Here is a 15,409-nt window from a genome sequence, read left to right as displayed (position 1 = left end):
GCTGCCCAAACACGTTCACTCTGCCGTCTTTAACGGTCGCATTCACTCTGTGCGGAGAATCCGAATCTTGTAAGTTGACAGCGACCATATACTTGTTGGGTGGGTGGGCAAAAGATGCGTGTCCTTTCTCTGTCTTTTTCTTCGGCATGTTCCTTGCTGCTTCGCGTGGGGCGGGGAAGTGCGATGTGGTGACCCGCGCTGTACAATTCACAGGCTTACAATTTTCTGAATGTGACAGTGCATCTGCTTACGCCACAGAATTGAAAAACGTCGCTTGTACGTCTGTGATGAAATGATTGTGCAGTTGTAACGCCAATAATATTTGTTACTTTCAGCAAGATTTTCAAGTGGTTTGAAGTAAAATGAAAATTCAAAACCTTATTTCACTGTGACAAAGAATTGAGTTGTTATGTAACAACTGATCGGTCCTGTCTTGCATAAGGACTCTCATTCTTTTTAAACACCCGGCGCCTTATCCTAGAACACTATTTAATTGCACTTCCTCTCTCACTGGAAGTGGAAACCAGACTTCTTCACAGTACTCTAGGCATAATCTTAGCAGAGTACTATACAATTCAACAAGAGATCTTTGACTCTTGTAATTCAATCCTCTTGCAATAAAGGCCAACCTACCACTTGTATTCCTAATTGCTCTATCTCTTAACTACATATTAACTTTTTGTGATTTGTAAGGACACCAGAGCCAACTGAACATCTACATTTTCTTAGTGTCTCAGAATTTCAACTAAAAACTACTTTTCTAATTTGCTACCAAAATGGATGACTTCATTTATTCTCACATTATGTTCCATGTCCTGGCATATCAATTTAGGGTGCCCATATCTTGTTGAACTCTCCTCATGGCCTACACTGCCACCTAGCCTTGTACCATCAACAAACATGAGCATACAGATCACATTTGATCCCTTCAGTCCAATCATTGTGAAGAGCTGCAACATTAATACCTCTATCACTACACTTACTAGTCTACACTTCTAAAATGGTTTGTAAATTCCTATTCTCTGTATTATGTCTGTTAACCAATCTCCTATACACTAATACACTAGTAGTTTACTCTTGTCTGTTGAAAGTATTCTAAGAACATTCACTTTCTCCAGAGCCAACTTCATCAAAACTTTGTAAGACAGGTCATAAGATTTTGGGGACTTAGTTGCATAAATTCCATTAATTTCTTCCAAACTTTAATTTGCTAATCCTCTTTCACTCTAGGTTATTGCTCTCCACTGTTTCTGAGAGATTTTATATCTTCTATAAAAACAGCCAGTAAATATTCAATTTCTCTGCTGCATATTTCCCATTATTATTTTTCTTGTCTCTTCTGTTAAGGGCCCACATTAACTGTGGTCAATCTTACTACTTTTCCATTGAGACTTTGATAGATTCTGCTTTCCATTTTCTTTTCACCTTCCTTTTCATATTTTTGGTCTTCTTCCCCAAATTCAGAAATTTCTCAAAATATCTGTCTGGCCGCTTTCTATAGCAACATCGTTAATTTTTCTTTGTTGTAAAGCTATCTTCAATTTCTTTTGATAGCCAGCCAGATTATTTTCTGTTGGGTTTTAGTGCCTTAAGTACATATATTAATGCTACTGTATCATTAAACACCAGGATTCTGCAGATGCTAGAAATCCAGGTAACACACACAAATTGCTACAGGAACTCAGCAGGTCTGGCAGCATCTATAGAGAGGAATAGAGCCAACGTTTCGAGCTGAGACCCTTAATCAGACCTGCATTTTGAATGTGTCAATTCTTCAATGTTAGCCTTTGCTTTTAATGTTTCCCTATTTACCAAAGCAATTCATATCTCATATCATTGTGGTACACGTTATTCAGATTTAATGTCTTACCCTTATTAAAATAGATCAATTTAATTTTTTATATAAAACTCCATTATAATGTGATCACTGCTCTAATTAGACACTTGAGGATCTTGTATTTTCCAACTAGGTTACATCTCACTTTTTATTATGTGGGGGGAAGGGTGTTGACTTATTGCTGGTTGAAAGCCACTCAGCCCTGTTGGTCATTGATTGGTCTGTTTAAAAGTTGCAGTTGCACTTTCCCATTGTTTGGCTTACACGTCATGGCACCAATTTCCAGTTTTCAAGCACCGCGAGTATAAAAATAGCACATATGGGAGGCTTGCTCTTTCTTTCCTTGGTCTCCAGGGCACGCTTCACAGAACCATTGCAAAGGTATGCTCTGCGCACACTCTTAGCTAAGTATCTGTCTGTTGAATATTTAGTTTTATAGTTTGTATAAGTTGGGGGACTTAAATGTTTGGTCGAATCTTTTACCATTTGTAAATAAATGATTAATATGCTTATTCACAGTCAGTGTTTTCTGTCTCATTCATCAAACCAGTAAACCTGCTTCCACATTACACTCGTCCAAGATTTGTTTGATTCAATGATTTTCAAAGCGAATCTCAACTACCATGTTATGATAAAAGTGGCAAAGTTTGGTTGCTAATTTTTTTCTTGTGAAGCAAAGATATAGAGTCTACAAAGGAATAGGGATATGATCAGTTGTGGATAAATATATAGCAAATGGAGTATAATGTGAAATTGTATCTGAATGACAGGAGACCCTGGATCTCTGAAATGCAAAGGATTTGGTGTCCTGGTACATCACTGACAAACATTAGTATGCAGGTAAGAAATTAGTGAAAAAGCTAACAATGCTATTGCTAGAGGAGTTGAATGCAAACACAGGTAGATCATGCTTCAGTTAATAAGGTCATATCTGTACAGTTCTGATCTTATTTAAGGAAGGATGCAAATATATTTAAAATAGTTCAGATAAAGATTACTGGGCTAATGTCTTTAATAGGCATTTAGTTTTATGAGGAAATATTGAGCAGGTTAAACTTGTACTAGAAGGAATTTGGAAGAATAAGAAGTGATTCATGGAAACATAAGTTTTGTGAGGGTGAAAGTGTCAAGGTGTAGAAGAATCTAAAACTAGTGGCTTAAAAATAAGGGAGCACACATTTAAGACAGGGATAGGTAAATTCTTTTATCTCACGGAGTTGAGAGTTCTTGAAATTCATTTCCTCCTGAGAGATCAAATTGTAGTCTTTGAATATTTCTAAGTCAGGGATAGATAGATTCTTAATAAACAAGGGTACAAAAGTTTACTGGGGCAAGGTGGGAATACAGAGTTGAAGTTACAACATCATTTTATTGAGTGGTGAAGTATGCTTAAAGGGACCTTTGCTCTTAATTTATATGCTTGCATATTCCATACACCATATTAGATCTAAAATAGCTTATTCTCTGTTGGTAGCATCTGGGCCAAGAGCAAAATGCAGAAGTTGAAATTATGAGTGAAGAAACCACATTTTGTTCTGACTGCAAGAAAAATATTTACAAGAAAATTCAACAACCTTTGTGCCAAAAACTTTGTTTCAAAGTTCAAAGTAAATTTATTTTGAAGTACATATATGTTAGCATTTACTAACTTGACATTTGTTTTCTTGAAGGCAGTTACGGAAACAAGGAAATACAATAGCATTTTACATAAAACTATACATAAACATACAAAAACCGATAGACAACAAATGTGCAAAAGATAGTGCAAATAAAAATAATACTGAGAGAGGCTTTCTGCTAGCAGATGGTCCAGAGCCTAGCATTTAAAAAATATTTAAATGGAAAAAGAAAGTTTGAAAGGAGCCAGTTGTTTTTTCGTAATTCAGGCTTTTGATGACTTTTTGTATCACAGGTGGAACTGGATCTGCCAAGAACAAGTGCTCCACCTGACCGTGATTTCAGATTGCCTCCTTTAAGGAGTTAGCCCAGGCTGCAAAGTCAGACATGTCAATATGGTGCCTCCCTAAGTCAATGGCAATTTATGTACAGTTACGTAAACTCCAATGACCTCCAACTTTTCTTCACATACAGTTCACATAGACTGGCCCAACTGAGCAGTGTGTAATGACCTGTGTTATCTGCAGAAGGGTACCAGCCACTACACAGCAAGGATCTTCAATATGTTAGAACGTGGATTGTAAGTGGTCTCTTCTTGCCATGCTTGGTAAGTAGTAAATATACTTGTTAAAATCGTAATCGATGATAAAAATGTACATAAGAACAATGCAAGGTAATGAGCACGAGGCAACATTATGCAAGCTATATTTTTCAAATAATGAAACTAGTGTGGTGGATAAAATATTCCAAAAGGAACAATTTGTAGGCATTTTCCCCACCCCCCCAATTATTTATGTTGTTCTCTCATTCAGCTACACTTACATAATTATATTTAAACTACTTTTATGCTTAAAATTGGACCATATACTGTAATTAGATTTTTTTTTGGAACACTTAAAAGCAAGGGATGAATAATGCAATGGGAATTAATATGTGAAAATGATACAATTATCATAATTGCTTGCATCCAATGGTATCAGAATCTATTATAAGAGAATCCAGAGCTCAAAACCTTGTGGGAGAGTGCAAAATTACAGCTGCAAGTATGAAAGAAACAATACATCTAACTTTTGTGAGCAATTTGTGTCTCCCTGTAAAGATGCCTTTCAAGTTAAGCACATTCGGGAACTCCCCAGATTTGCCTGAGTTGGTAAAGATGCTACCTGATGGAAATTGTTATTGTTTTTGCAGCTGGAGCCAGCAGTCTGAACAGTAGATTGAATGTAAACATCCCTGATATGAACATAATGTTATTACCTTTACATCTGCTGACTTTGAAAGGTAAAGGCCTGGTAAGCCATCTGGTACCAAATCACATACCTCTCATCTTAATTTTTACCAATGCCTAGCTGGAAAATGCTTTAATGCATGGTTTTGGTACTCATTGTCAGACTTTATTTCTCACTCTCTTATCCTATCCAGCATGCTCCTGCACTGTCAAAGCAAGGCAGTGGGAAATGCCTCAGTAATGTTTCCATTATTTTGAAATATTTACTTCACCACGTACATTTAATATCTGATGCATGTTAGAATAGGCATATGATTAAAATCAGAAACTAAGTAGGAAATAGCAAAGAAAAATACTATCAAGAGGACAAATTGCTCCCAGCTTCGCACATCATCCATCCTTGGTCACCCACTTTCCGCCTCATTTGGTCTCAACTACCACCTGTCTGCTTCTACTCTTCCTGCTCTCTCCACCTTCTTATTCTGGTTTTTGTCCCATTCCTTCCCAGTCCCAATAAAGAGTCTCAGCTTGAAAAGTTAAATATTTCACTCCATGGATGCTGCCTGACCTGCTGAGTTCCTCCAAAGGTGTGTTGCTCAAAATTTCCAGCATATACAGAATCTCTTGTAAGAAACGGAACTTACCACTGGAATAAATTCCATGATTTTTAAAAAACTGTTATCCTGTGACATCATTCTTCATATTTCAGTGCCACTCATTACAAAAATAGCAAATTTCTACTTTAGTGATGTCATAATGATTTAGTTATGTTAAAATAAAAATTTATTTCCTGAGATAATATGTGAATTGGCAGTAAATATTTGAAACCCTTTTCCCATGTTTGAGGAGATGTTGTAATGAGTTGAATGCTAAGTTTTCTTTCAAAATTCCATTCATTATTTCCTTTAACTGGAGAATAAACAAAGGGATTCTTAAGAATTTGACTGACTTCTCTTTGGCTAAAACTTTTATGATCTCTAAGGGATCTTCCCATCGGAAATTTCAGTATTGTGAGCAGAGGAAGCAGAGGAAGAATATTAAATAGATTCAAAGAGAAAAAAGATTTCTGGAACCTCAGTAGAAAACAAAGACGTTCCTTTTTTTTTCCACGAAGCACTAAACATTGTTTGGACAGTAAAGAAAAATGGGAATAAATGTGTCCTTCACAATCTCAGGTTATCGCAAAACATTTTTAGCCAATAATGCAATTTAAATGCAAGATATAAAACTTGAAAATGGCTTTATGGAAATAAACCACCTGTCAGTATTGTAAAACATGATTTCATATTATGTAAATGCAATGCTACCGTATTTAGATCCATGGGGGACAAGAATCAAGCCAAATTTGTTTTTTTTTTTAATCGACTTTATCTGCCTGTTTCCCCTATAAATTATGCTTTAAACTAATGAACTGTTTGTAAGGAAAATATTTTGAAATTATTTCTTTGTTCTTTCCTGAATCAACAAGAAGTTTCCAGAAATAAAAGAGGCAGTATACATGTTTTGAAATTATAGGAAGTTACTTTATTGGCATCATATAAATAATAAAATACATGAAAAAGAAAATATTGATGAGATATTGAATGAATCAAAATGTTTACCAAGCAGTCACCAAGCCAATCTATAAAATGCTGAGGGAACCACAAGAGTCTGACATCATTTTCTACTCTCTCTCTGTATCCCTTTCCCTCCCTCTCTGTCTCTCAATGCTTCTGTCTCAATACCTTAGCACTAGTTGCAATCCAGCCTAATAGAAGATTTCAGTTTTTTCAAAGGAACTGCCCTTTTTTATGTTCTTTGAAACCCCTTACCCTAGAGCTTTCTCATGGTAAGATGCCACTTGGCACCTGTACCCGCATAATTTTCCTTTCCCATACAAGCATGTTTTTCATCATTATATGCTCTCAAGGCTCTGGACTGGTCGCCTTTTACATTCTCAAAACATTCCCAGTCTAAGCAAAGTTTCTTCTAATTATTTTTACGGCTATGCAGACCAGCTATTGCTCTGAGCAGGAAATTTTTACACTGCCTAAAAAGTGAGCAGCACTTTAAATACTGTATGCATATTACAGCATTGGCACTCATTGAGCTGGTTTATTGACAATGAGGTACTGACTTCCATACTGTATTTATTGTTACAATTTATAACAGTGTTGTAACTTGAAAACTGACAATGTAAATACACTGAAGCTCTACAATATTTCAAAGTAAAGGTTGTGGTATGTTTATTACTTAGAACATTTTGTCTGACAAGTGCCTTTCTGTAAGCATATATCAGTGAGGAATCAAATATGGCTTCCAGCAAAAAGGGCAAGTAACAGATCCTAAATGCAGCACTTTTCATCATGCCCATTACAATTTGTTTGCCTTTTATTAGGGCAGCATGACCATTTCTCCTTTGAGGATTCCTCATTCTATTTCAAATCAAATTCAAGTTTAATTATCATTCAACCATACATGAATACAGCTGATGAAACAAAGTTCCTCTGGAGCCAAGGTGCAAAACAAACACAGCACATTCAAAATAGTGAGCAAAAAAACATATATATAGCCCAGGTCCCTGAGTGGTATGTCCCACAAATTGATGGTGCAGTTCTCGGCAGTGCACTGACAAATGTGCACGCAATCCAGCCTGTTGTTCCACACTGGAGGGCAGCCATGACAGGAGAGGCCAGTCCCCAACTGAGAATATAGAAGCCACTCTATACCACCTCTGATGTATCTTCTCCTGCACTGTAGCAGCAGGTAAGCTGGTGGCTTGAGGTCTAGTCCCTGCTACAGCCAAGGCCACACTGCTCCCCCATCTGTTGTGTCACCAAACAAGGGAAATAGGCCAGTGTCATCTTACATTATCAATGTTCAACAGCGTCTTGCAATCACAAGAGAAACATTCAAGACAGTCACCCAAGGTTACGGCCATGTCTAGGTAAAGAGGGGTTGATTGGCAGATGAAGTCAGGCGGGGGAAGGAAGGGTGGAGGTTGGGAAGCCCATTTCTCACCATGGATGCTACCTAACTTACAGTGTTCCTCAGCCTGTTTATTTTGCTCCGATGCCATCTGCCTCTTATGTCTAGATTACAATTTGGGCAGTAGTGGAAAGATTGAGAATGAATACAGCAAGGAAGAATGGGTGTCATTAGTCTACAAGTGAAGTGATTAATCATTTTGGGGGTCAGAAATATATTGGAATTTACTACCTGGGAGAGATCACAGATACAATTTTTGTCACAACAGCTTTGAAAATAACTACCAGAGGGGAAGGAAGCAATATTAATTTTTATCTGACATGAGTGGAGGGCATTAGGTATGTTGGGAAAGATAAAAAACCGTGGTCAGCAATTCTGTGGGAATGGAGCTGAGAAAGAAGCTTAACTCTTAGAAAGAGTACAACATGATCAGGAATGGAGTAAAGATGGGGCTTTTCCACAAACTTAAATTCATGAGTTATGAGAAGTGAGGGTAATAGTAGGGATTGAACAGTTTCTGAAAGAAAATGAAAATAAAAAAAAGCACAGATGCTGAAAATTTAAAGTAAAAATATAATGCTAGCAAACTCGGAAGTCAGACTACATCTGTGGGAAGAGAAACAGAGCTAAAGTTTCAGTTTGAACATGCAGGGTAACAAAGGACCTTTGACCCCAAACATTAACTCTGTTGCTCTTTTCACAGGTATGGCTTAACCTGCTGAGTATTGCCAGCAATTTGAGATCGAATAAAGATTGAATATGTTTTTATCCTGACAAAAGATCATGGACTTAAAACATTATATCTAAAACAAGATATCTGATGGATAGGGGAATCAAGGGATATGGGGACAAGGCAGGGACTGGGTATTGATAGTGAATGATCAGCCTTGATCTCAGAATGGCGGTGCAGACTCGAGGGGCCGAATAGTCTACTTCTGCACCTATTGTCTATTGTCTATTAATTATTTCTCCACAGATGCTGCCTGATCTATTATCTCCAATATTTTCTGTTTATATATCTTAACCATGAAGCTGAAGAAATGCAATTAATCCCTTGCATTTAAGATGACAGTGAAGAGGCTGGAGTAACAGAGGTGAACATTTCATTCAGAATAACAGAGAGTAATATTCTGCCACAGCAGACAGAATAACTTCAAGCAATGTCCCAGATAATCTTATGAAGAAATGAGGATGCTCATAGCCAGATCATCTTCTCCAATAGGCAACAAATCCTTAGTCAAGTTATCCAGCAATAATGGAAAGATCTAACCACAACAGGATGTGTTGCCAAACAATAAAGACAGCATATAATGTGAGAGAGGGTAGATAATCTGGTTGTAGTATTTGGGAGTTCAGGAAAGTTATTAAAAACCATGATAACCACGTCTGCAGTGTGTCTACAGTTCAAGTATCAGGGCTGATAAACTAGAGTCCAAGATGTGTATAATAATAATAATACTACCTTTCCCACCTATGGTGGGAAATGGACAGTTAACATAGCAGGTCAAGACCTTTCAACTAGATTGAAAGACGGGGGAGATAGCCAATTTAAAAGGTGGAGGGAAGGGATAGAGCAAGAGCTTGTAGGTGATAGTTGGACATGTGGGTGATGAGCAGGAAGAGAGGATGGGGATGAGGTAAGAGATATAGTGATGGGAGCCAGGTAGATCAGGAAGAGAAAGAAAAGTAAAAAGAGACAGAGGAGGAGCAGTTACTAGAAATTAGAGAATGGAAAAATTACCTGGATATTTTCTTCTAGAAGGGGCTCACTTCACCTCTGATGAAGTAGTGTAGGAAGTCAGACAAAGGGGACAGAAAGATGTGACTACAAGTGGTGCTGGCAGGTACTTCAAACATTATCTTTGTCCAATATGTGTAAGACTGGTGGAGAACAGGGTATTGCTCATGACTTAAAACTTCAATCCTATCTACCACCTGTCTGGCCTATTTGGATTTACCATGCTTGATTACTACAACTACTTTCTCATCTCATTTATACAGTTTGTTGAGTTTATAAACAAATGTACTCCCAAAATAGTTCGTCATTATGCACCCTCTTTTCACCTATTACTTTTTCGTCACTTTTCATTTGCCTTCCTTGTTCTATCTTTGTGCTCTTCATCCGGTCATATTTTACACATTAAATTTGACTAGACTTCTCATCCTGCTATCAACGATTTCATCAGTGGGATTTTAAAGAATCTATTCATTCTGGTATCTCAAAGTTGTCCTTACAATTTTCTTTATATTCTGGAGGATGGGGAAAAGGGCAAATATTATTGAGAAACTAGAGGAGGATCAGGAGGGAGAGGTCAGCATTATGTGAAATAGTAAAATTCACTATTCATATCATTGGGGTGTAGACTAGCCAGGCTGACTATTAAGCATTGATCCTGTAGTTTACATTGGGCCTCTTAAAAGACCCTATTGTTTATGCCTCCATCGCCACCGCCGACAGCCCACTCTCTGCGTAAAAAAAAATTACCCCTGACATCTCCTCTGTACCTACATTTGTACTTCCAAGCACCTTAAAACTATGCCCTCTTGTGCTAGCCAATTCAGCCCTGGGGAAAAGCCTCTGACTATCCATATGATCAATGCCTCTCATCATCTTATACACCTCTCATCCTCCGTCGTTCCAAGGAGAAAAGACTGAGTTCACTCAACCTATTCTCATAAGCCATGCTCCCCAATCCAGGCAACATCCTTGTAAATTTCCTCTGCACCCTTTCTATGGTTTCCACATCCTTCCCGTAGTGAGGCGACCAGAATTGAGCACAGTACTCCAAGTGGGGTCTGACCAGGGTCCTATATAGCTGCAACATTGCCTCATGGCTCAAACTCAATCCCATGATTAATGAAGGCCAATGCACCGTATGCCTTCTTAACCACTGAGTCAACCTGCATAGTAGCTTTGAATGTCTTATGGAGTCAGACCCCAAGATCCCTCTGATCCTCCACGCTGCCAAGAATCACTACCATTAATACTATATTCTGCCATCATATTTTCCCTACCAAAAAGAACCACCTCACACTTATCTGAGTTGAACTCCATCTGCTAGTTCTCAGCCCAGTTTTGCATCCTATCAATGTCCTGCTGTAATCTCTGACAGCCCTCTACACTATCCACAACACATCCAACCTTTGTGTCATCAATGAATAGAAAGCCACATCAAGTGCATTGAATGCAGTAGACAAGATTGGAGAAGGTGCACATGAATCTTTGCCTCAGCTAGACAAATGGTAGGAAGAGGGGTGTAAGAATAAGTGTTGCACTTCTTTGGTTAAAGAGGATAATGCCAGAGGTCAGGATGGCTGAATAGAGATGGATTAGTCCCTGTGGAAGGTGGAAAGTGCTGGGGAGGAGAAGATTTGGTAGTGGGATCTCATTACAGCTGGAGGAAATTACAAAGAAATTACATTGTATGCAGAGACTCTGGGTGAAAGGTGAGAATCGGGAACCCTATCGCTGTTGTGTCTGGAGGAATTTGGGATGAAAGCAAAGTCCAAAACAAAAGAGAAAATGCAGGTAAGGGCTCCATCAACCAAAGCAGATGGGAAGATGAAAGATGGAACACATTTCAGATATATTGGAATGGAAAGCAGATTTAGAGGAGACAATGAAATTGGGAGAAAGAGATGGCATCCTTACAAGAGTCTAGGTAACTGTTTTAGTTGGGATTATAGTAAATGTTAAGGAGTAGATACGGAGACAGAGGCAATCCAGAAATGGGAGAGGTAATCCAATTAGTGCAGTCCATTCCACTGCCAGTCCTAATGCAGGGTTTCAAACTGAAATGTCAACTGTTCTTCTTCTGCCTCCTCAGATGCTGGTCAACCCATTGAGTTCCTCCAGAAGATTGTATGTCTTTTGTGTTGAAACTGAATGATCATTTCCAGATTGGCAACCTCTCAATTTCTCACTTGTCTCATTCATCTGCTGTGGAAATCCTTATCCATGTCTTTCCAATCTGTAACTCAACTATTCTAAAACACACCTAGGCAGCATCCCTTGGCCTATACTCTACAGATTTTTAACTGCTGGTCTTCCATTAAAAAAAACCTTGCCCAGGCTTGCGCCCTGGAAACTTTCCAAGGTGCAAATCCATGGTCTATCGAGACTAACGGAAGCCTACTACAGATTTTTTGAGGTGACCAAATATACTATCTATGCCCTAACACATACCATGGTTTAAAAAGTGTAACTCCATGGAGCTTGAGATCGAGCAAGATGTTGCTTCTGTTAAGCACTAGATTTAAAAAGTGAGTGGGGCCTATCTGTGGAACTCTCAGATCATTTGGTTTATTGGGCACTTGAGAAGGGCCAATAAAAAGAAAGGTTTATAAAAAGGTTTATGCAATGTGGCCACTATGGGAGTGACCATTATGTGATTGGGTCAGCGTTAGAGTGAGCAACTGAAGCTGTGGCTCAAAAGGCCTCAGTGAGAAAAGGTGGCAGTTTTTTTTTCCTTTTTTATACTGTTACGAATGTGCCACAACTCTGAGGGGCCGAAGGGTACAAAGTAGCCCCCTCCTTCTTGAGAATCGCAAGATCGCTATTAATTCGGGTCTGGGACCCAGGAAATGAGAGAGAATCCTCAAGGTTTTGGAATGTGTCCTGGCCTCAGCAAGACAAAACCACGGATAACGGCCATTGTCTCTTGGAGACGGAATTGTGTATTGAGTACTGTACTATTCATTGAAGCCCTCAGGGGATGACCAGAGTGGGCTGGTTGAGGGATTGCATCATCCCAACCTGATTGACATCTGAGACCCTGTGAGGAAGTATAAAAGAGGGTCTGGGGAACAACCCCTTCAGACGCACCAGGAGAAACGCTAGAAATCTCGTGACAGCGTTTAATAGCAACAGCCGGTGGGGCTCGCGTGCGTCCTTTTCCCTTGCTGGGAATTGGCGGGCTTGCCACGGAAGAACTGCTTTAGCTAAAGGAGAGGCCACAAGTGACCGGCCACACCAACGGAACTCTCGAAGGATCGAAATCATAAAAGGAAAAGCCGGCAAGTTTCTAAAAATCTCTCTCTTGACTCCAACCAAAGGCTGCAGCCTGAATGAACTGAGTGATTTTTATATTTCCATCGGACAATACATTATCCCCTAGATAATGATAGAGCTTATTTCTTATTGATTATTATTATACCTGCACTTTTAGATTTAGTATTGAAGATGTATATTATCTGTATGTTTGCATTGATATTATTTTCGTGTATTTTTACTAATAAATACTGTTAAAAATAGTACCATCAGACTTCAAAGGACCTCTCTATCTTTGCTAGTAAGTGACCCAGTTACGGGGTTCGTAACAATACACAATTAGAACAGTGAGAATGATAGTCAAGACTAACAGTGGAGTACTCCTCTTCTGGGATGTGGGAAAGTAGGGAGAAACACACCCACCCCCAATATCTCCTGATAACTACATCTGCAAGAAGCGCAACCAGTTGCGGCTTCTTACAAACTTCATGGAAATGGAGCTGGACCTCAATCAGGAGGAGAGGTTGATTGACAGAAGATACAAAGAGGTAGTTACACTTAATGCGCAGGACTTGATGACCTTCAGGAGGGGGAAAGGGGAAAGGTAGCTAGTGCAGGGTACCCCTTTGGCTGTTTTCTTCAATATATTGGTTTGAATAATATTGGGACTATGACCTAGCAGTGAGATCTCTGGTTCTGAATCAGGTTCTGTGACTCAGAAGGGAAGTGAGTGAGGGAGGCAACATGAGTAGTGATAAGGGATTCATTGTTTAAGAGAACAGACAGGAGGTTTTGTTGATGAGAACAAGATTCTCAGATGCGTTGTTGCCTCCAAGATGCCGGGGTCAGGGACGTCTTGTTCATAGCACTTTTAAGGTGGAGTGTGAGCAGCTAGTGGTCGTAGTCCACGTTGATACTAATTTAATAGGCAGGACGGGTTATGAGTTCCTAAAAAGTGAGTCCAGCAAGTTAGATGTTAAGGACAGGATCTTCAAGGTGGTGGGCTCAAGACTGCTACCAATGTCATGTGCTAATGAAGCTACAAACAGTAAGGTAATACATTTTAACAGGTGGCTAAGGAGATGGTACCGGAGGGAGAGTTTCAGATTTTTGAATCATTGGGCTCATTTCCAGGGTAAGTGGGACCTGTACAAATGGGATTACTTTACCTGCACTAGTTAGGAAGGAGGAAGGTATTAGAAGGTATAGGCAGCAAGGAACAAATGAGGTGCTTAAGGAGTATAAGAAATGCAAGGGAACACTTAAGAGGGAAATCAGGAAGGCTATAGAAGACATGAGGCTGCTCTGGCAGTGAAGGTGAAAGAGAATCCCATGGGCTTCTACAGATTATTAAGACCAAAAGGATAGCAAGGGTCAAAATTAGTTCACTTGAAGATCAGTGCAGTCATCTATGCATAGAGCAAAAGAGATGGGGAAGATCTTAAATGAATTTTTTTTGCATCTATTTATTTATTCATGAGACAGACACAGAGTCTATAGAACTGAGGGAAAACAGTGGGGAGATCATGAACAGTATCCAGATTAAAGAAGAGAAGGTACTTGCTCGAACCAGGAGGGAGAATACATCCCCAGGGCCTGACAAGATGATCCCTTGGATTTTGTGGGAGGCTCATGCAAAAATTGCAGCAGCCCTGACAAAGGTATTTAAAATGGCCTTAGCTACAGATGAGGTGCTAGAGGAGTGGAAGATAGCTAATTCTCTGAGCATTACTCTTACTATAAATTAATTAGCTTTGCTCACACTCTTAATTCTACACCACTTTGTCCTTTAGTCCCATTTTACTTGACCTTCCCCCACATTCTCAATTTCTAAATCATACTCTACATTACCTCTTGCCCCTTCTTGTAACCCTTTTCTATCTTTCTAAAATACTCTTTAATCCATTTAATAATATAAAAAAGAGAAACTGAAGAAGCTTCATTCCGTTCAACCATTCAAAATTCAAATGCTCGAAGTAAATTTTATTATCAGAGTACATAAGTATATGTCACCACATACAACCCTGAGATTCATTTTCCTGTAGGCATTCTCAGCAAATCAGATTCAGATTCAGATTATTGTCATTTAGAAACCACAAATGCAATGCAGTTAAAAAATGAAACAACGTTCCTCCAGAATGATATCACAAAAGCACATGACGAAATAGATTACACCAGAAAATCCACAATTGGATTTGGCACATTTGGCAATCTCTAATCCCACCAGACAAAACAAGACCAAAAACTAAAGCTACACAAAACCACATAGTTACAACAGTGCAAACAATAGCATAATTGATATAAAAAAAACAGACCATGGGCACAGTAAAAATAGTCCAAAGATGTTAAAAGACTATAAGTTCAAAAGAAACCACCACACAGTTTCCACAAATCCTCAGGGTCCCGATAGACTCATCATCCCACTCAGGCGGCAGAAGGGAATACCCCTGCTATAGACTTCCACGGTGCCACCCGACTCAGCCCCGCAGACACAGCACACAATGAAAGCTCCATCAAACCCAGCCTCATAGACACAGCACACAGTGAAAGCGCTCCGACTGCAGCGGACTCTGAGCCCGTCAAACCTCCAAGCCTCCGACCATCCCCTCCGGCACAGCTTCTCCGAGCATCATCCTCCGCTGAGCGTATTAAGAAAAATTAGACCTGGGGATGTATTAAAATGTATTACCTTACTGTTTGTAGCTTCATTAGCACATGACATTGGTAGCAGTCCTGAGCCCACCACCTTGAAGATCCTGTCCTTAACATC

Source organism: Hypanus sabinus, chromosome 9 (genome assembly GCF_030144855.1).
Source record: "Hypanus sabinus isolate sHypSab1 chromosome 9, sHypSab1.hap1, whole genome shotgun sequence".
NCBI lineage: Eukaryota > Metazoa > Chordata > Chondrichthyes > Myliobatiformes > Dasyatidae > Hypanus > Hypanus sabinus.
This window is presented reverse-complemented; position numbering follows the sequence as displayed.